Below are 6,251 nucleotides of genomic sequence, written 5' to 3' on the forward strand. Positions count from 1 at the left end.
TTTCTATTATACTGGAGAGAGTGCTAGAATGGGGAGCCAGGGAACTTGGATTTCAATCTTGGGTTTGTCTCTAACCATAATATTGGGCAGCCCTCTGATATTCAGGTTTTTTTCACTTATACAAATAAACAATCATGCTATGTTATCTCTTAAAGTCCTTTCCAGCTATATAATTTTAAGATTCCAATATTAGTTCTATTCACATTTTATTTTAATGATCTTTCATGTAACACATGTATAATGCAATTCAGGACTTTTTAAAGAAAATGTGATTTGCAAATCACTCAAGGCCTCCTTACCAACAGATATTCAGAAGTTTCTGTTAACAAGTTCATGTTACTTCCATATTACTTAAAGAATGCCATCTTTTAAGACTGGAGAGTACATGTTTGACAAGAACACTTTAGGAGGAAGCTGCAAAATCCCACTCTGAGACCCTACAGAGTTGGATCTTTGAAAAAAGATCACAGACAATTGGTGTACAATGTCCCTGCAGTTCTTCTTGCTCATTACTAAGAATAAATTATTTGGCATTTCAAAAAAAATGGGGTTTGGAGTCATGGTTCAAATCTTGTCTTTGCCATTGAACATCTGTGTGACCATGAACAAGTCACCTTATCTCTCTGATCCTTAACCCCCCCAATCTATAAATTGAGAGGGTTAAGCTAAATGACCTCAAATATCCCATCAAACTCTAAATCTATGATCTTATGAAGGGAACTGTCTTGACTATTAAAACACTGCAAACTTTTTTTTTAATTTCGAAAATGAGAGAAACTGAGGGCTAAAAAACAGCAAGTAACTTTCCTGAGGCATAGGACCAGGTATAGGACAGAAACAGCCTCCAAGTACAAAAGTCCCAGCCTGCTGGTTTTTAGTCCTGACCCCTGGAAGACAGAATGAAGACATTTTCCAAAACATACTTGGAGTAATTATGTACTAGAGACCCTTTTCAGGGTGGTTTCTTCTAGAAGGAGACAAAAAGGGATTCCTAACATAATAGAAGGAGGTATCTCTAGAGAATGAGGTGCTGTTAATGCTGCCATCTCTTCCAGGTGAATTTAATCAATTAACCATCTTTAATGAAGGAAAAGAGAATTGTTAAATCTAGGCGCCTTTAAGGATAAGAGAAATATTAGTTACCTGAAAATAGAAAGCTATGTCCAGGACAGTTGGAGCCATAGACTCATAATATAGTTACCACATTTTATTTTTCCCAATGATCAATCTTTTATTTTTTTTCACATCCACCTTCCTCCAACTGAAAAAAAAGAACCCTCTCCCCATAACAAATATGCATAGATAAACAAAACAAATTCTTGAATTAACTACATTCAAAATATATTTCTCATTCTGCTCTGAGCACATCTCTCTCTCTCAGGAGGTGGGCAACATCATGAGTCTTCATGAGTTTCACCAAAAGCCTTCTGGAATCATGGTTGGCCATCTCTTTGATCAGAGTTAAGTCTTCTGAATTTCTTTACAATGTTGTTAAAGTAAGAATTGCTCTTCTGATTCTATTCACTTCACTTTTGCATCAGTTCATACACGTTTTATCAGATTTCTCAGAATCTATCTCCCCAGTCATTTCCTTTAGTGCAATAATATTCCATCACATTCATAGCCCATGATTTGTCTCCATCCATTCTCCAATTGATGGACACCCCATCTAGTTCTTCAACAACATAAAGGAGTCATAATAAATGTTTTATTTTTGGTAATCATAGGATCTTTCTCCCTTTCCATGATTTCTCTGTATAAGCCTAGATGTGGTATTGCTCTCAAAGAGTATAAACAACTGGGTAACTTTGGGGCATAGCTCCAAAGGAATTTGCAGGGAAAAAAATTGGGGGTGGGGGTGGACCTGGTAGAGCATTTGAAGGGGAGCAGAGAAAAAGTATCAATTAAAATATTCTGATTCATGATTTCTTCTTATTCTCTGCAAAATAACTTTCTGCACTCCCTTGTGTTATGCACTGCTACCTTGGAATTCATTTTTCCCTGTTATTCATGCTTCAGCTTAGTGTTTCTGAATGTATTCTTCCTCACAATAACTGTTGACAGGTCTAGCCCTGTAACCATCTGGCTCCTGAAGTAATGAGACCAAATGAAATGGAGCTTGAAGAAATTAACATTCTTTCCTTAATCTATTAATAACTGAAAAGTGTTGATTTTGGTGACAGCTAGATACTTTATTGTGAGGCATATTGGTTAATTAAGAGCATCATAATGAAGGTTATAGGAACGTGTATCCCTCCAGAAATACACAAATTTTAATAAGCATAATTTGATTCTTCTCACAGGCTCCAAAAAAGTCAGTGAAAATGCTATGCAGAAAAAAGAAGTCTCAACAAAGAATAAACAGACAATTCTGTATGTATCACTATTATTGTTGTTTTACTATGTAAAGTATGCCTGTGGATCTCAAATACAGCTGCCAGCTTAGGAAATCCAGCATATAAAATGAAGTCAGTTGTAGGTATTTATAGATGTTTGGCCCCACCCATCTGCCATTCCCCCGTTCCTTCTTTGTCCCCTTTTTTCAGTTAAGCTTTGGGGATTCTTAGGGTCCTTATGGAGGACCTTCACTTTGCCAAAAATGAAAATGAATAGACTTTGATATTGAGATATGGATGAAGAAATTAACATGTGATTTGGCAATATTTGCAAACATATTCCTTTTGCTAGGGAACATTTTGTAAAAACTGTATCTTGGATACAGGCCTGTTGTTGAGCATAGATGGTGTGTTATGTCCTTCCTCTCCCCTCCCATTAAACCTGAAGACATGTGTTCACAAAAAGATCTAGACTCTGGGGGTTCCCATTTATAGTGTCATAGTTTCAGAGCAACCACAGCCTGCCCAAGTTAATAAATCTCATCTCTAAGCTGCAATAAGACTGAGGTATTATTGGAAAACTATGTCTTTCTTAAGTTTATATAGTCCTTTCAAGACTGTTGTTTTATAGAACCAGAAGAATAATTTTCACAATAATGACAGCATTATAAAGACAAACAATTTTGATTGACAAATGACACTGATCAATGCAGTGACCAATAAGGGTTTCAGAAGACTAATTATGACAGATGCTATAAATCTCCTGACAGAGAAATAATGGACTCAGGGTACAGACATCGTTTGGGATGTGGCCAATGTAGGACCTTGTTTGGCTTGACTATGTATTTGTTACCAGGGGTTTGTTTTTCTTCTTTCTCTCCAAGGGGAAGTGGAAGGAGGGAGAAAAATCAGTCTTTGTTAATTGAAAACAAAATAAAAGTTAAAAAGAAAAATAAGATTTTTGTTTAACATTTGCAGAGAATTTCTAAAACACTAAATCCTCATTTTCCACCCTTACCTCTAGTTATTGGTTGGAGAGGCAATAAAATTACCCAGGTTTCCCTTCCCAATAGAAGAAATATTTCTGTTGCTCAGTTGAACATGTTCATAATAACATTTGCTTGTCAATATTTGTATTGATTATTTATTTGCACCCTCCTTCACCTACAATCAGTGGACATTTAGGGAAAGAGAAGAAATGATTTCTTTTTCTTTGATATTTCATTTTTAATCTTCTCTCTATGGCTGTTTCTATTCAATTTAAATAACATTCTAAGAATCTTTTCTGACAGTCTGCTGTGTTAGATGGTGAGGATTCAAAGATGAAAAGCATTACAGACAGAGCCAAAATGGAGAAGTAAACCAGATCTGTTGTGTCACCACGAGAATCCTCTGTGACCAAGATTAAAATATTGCCACAAAACAAATATAGGAGTGAAAAAACCAATAAGGAGACAGAGTGAAAAAACTTTCAAGAAAAGAAAAACCCTAAAGGTAGGCAGAGATCATCTGGGGAACTGAGGTAAGAAGAAAGCAGAGCCAGGAAAAGGCTTTAGCCAGGAGGGAAGAGCAAGCCACCACCACCCTGTATTCCTACCCCACATCTGCTATCCCAGCTTGGGAACCCAAGTCCAAGATAACATTCAGACTCTGAGAGCCTACCTGGGCAAATAGTGGTACAAGTCAACCCATACCCCTTGAAATTTCAAACCAGTGGAGAAGTCTGAAGTCCCAGCCCAGGACAGTCTGGGATGAAGTGGGCTGATCCATGCAGGCCTAAAACTAAGCCAGGATCTCCAGTCTGGGCTTGGAATAAGGACAGAGTACACAGTTTGGAGTGGCTGATAGCACAAAGTACTAAGTACTGATCTTTCTGCCCAAAGCTCAGGGCACAACTCCAAGACAGGGCAAGCAAGGTTGTGCCTGCTTAGATCACGTACATAGCAAGAACAAAAATTTAAGCCTAAGCCTAGAGCTAGAATTTGATCATCCCCTGATGTGATGAAGGTCAAAGTGAAATCAAAAGTTTACTCCCAAGCCTGAGGCAAATATTTAAGCCTTCTGCATCTCAAGGGTCAATTGAACTGGGGGGAGAGGGGAAGAGAGGGAGACTCTCAGAGCTCTTAACCCTAAGACCCAGAAAATAAGCTGACAAAAACATCAAGCAAGAACTAAAATTTAATAGGGTACCCCAACTTTCCAGAAAACAGAGCCTAATTATAATTGGATATAAAAAATGAGCAAACAACAAAAAAAACACATAACTCTAAAGAATTTTTATGGAGACAAAGAACAAAGTACAGACACAGAAGGGGACAGTGAAAGAAAAGGAAACACATGCAAAGTCCAAAGGAAAAATATGGATTTGATACAAATTCTCAAAGAGCTCAAAAATACTTCAAAAATCAATTAAAAGAGTCAGAGGAAAAGTGGGGAAGAGAAATGAAAGTGATGTAAGAAGAAAGGAAAGTGATATAAGGAGAAATGAAAGTGATGAGGGAAGAAATGGGCCAATTGAAAAAGGAGAAACAGAAAGTGACAGAGGGAAATCACAGCTTAAAAATCAGAATTGACTATGTAGAAACTAATAATTTCATGAGAAATCAAGAAACAATAAAGCAGAATCAAAGGAATGAAAAAAGAGAAAAACATGAAATATCTTAAACTGAAAAAACAACTGACCTAGAAAATAGATCTAAGAGAAACAATTTGAGAATTATTGTACTAACTGAAAGCCATGATCAAGAAAAAATCTTGGGCATCATATTACAAGAAATTATCAAAGATAACTGCCCAGAGATCCTCAAACAAGAAAATAAAATTGAAATTGAAAGAATTAACATATCACCTCCAGCAAGAAATCCTCAAATGAAAACTCTGAGAAATACAATAGCTAAATTCAAGAGCCACCAAAATAAGGAGAAAATTCTTCAAACAGCCAGAAAGAAGCCATTCAAATCCCAAGGAGTTACAATCAGGATCACACAGGACCTGCAGTTTCTATATTAAAGGATCAAAAGGCATGGAATATGATATTCAGGAAGGCAAAAATTTGGATTTATAACCTAGAGACACCTATCCAGCAAAACTGAGTATATTCTTTCATGGGAAAAAATAGGTATTCAATAAGATAGAAGATTTCCAAACATTCCTAAGGAATAAGCCAGATTTAAAAAAAAATTGATGTCCAACATGAGACCCAAGAGAAACCCCAAAAGATAAATAAGAAAAAGAAAATTTAAGGAACTCATTGAGATCAAAATATTTATATGTCTATATGGAATGAGGATTTCTATAATTCTCAAAAATTACTCTTAATAGTAGAGAAGATAGAAGGAATTTACTCAGAAAGATGATGGAGAAATAACCTGATCATGATGATATGATGTATATGATGATATATAATGATATGATGTGTATGTAAATGTAATAATATGGAACAATATAAATACATGATATATGTATGCATGTGAATGACATGTAAAAATCAATTAAGGGTAGAAAGATAAGATTTAACTGAGAGAAAAGGGAAGGGAGAATAGAATGGGGTAAATGATATAATGAGACATGAAAAATCATCATATATAGGGAAGGACAAGTGTGGTGATGGGCAATGCTGAAACTTTATTCTCATCTTAATTGGTTCAGAGAGGAAAAAACAAATATACTCAGTGGGGTATAGAATTTGATCTTACCCTACAAAAAGTAGAAGGGGAATAAGAAGACAGGGGAAGAGGGAGGTAATTAGAGGAAGGGGAAAGGGGGGGTGACAAAAAAGAAAATACTGGTAAGGAGGAACAGAAAGTATAGGAATAGAACAGGATCTAAAGAGGATAATTGGATGAATGGCAACACACAGGTAGTAATCATAATGCTGAATGAGAATGGGATGAAATCACCTATTAAATGGAAGTA

This window comes from Gracilinanus agilis, chromosome 5 (assembly GCF_016433145.1).
Source record: "Gracilinanus agilis isolate LMUSP501 chromosome 5, AgileGrace, whole genome shotgun sequence".
Lineage (NCBI taxonomy): Eukaryota > Metazoa > Chordata > Mammalia > Didelphimorphia > Didelphidae > Gracilinanus > Gracilinanus agilis.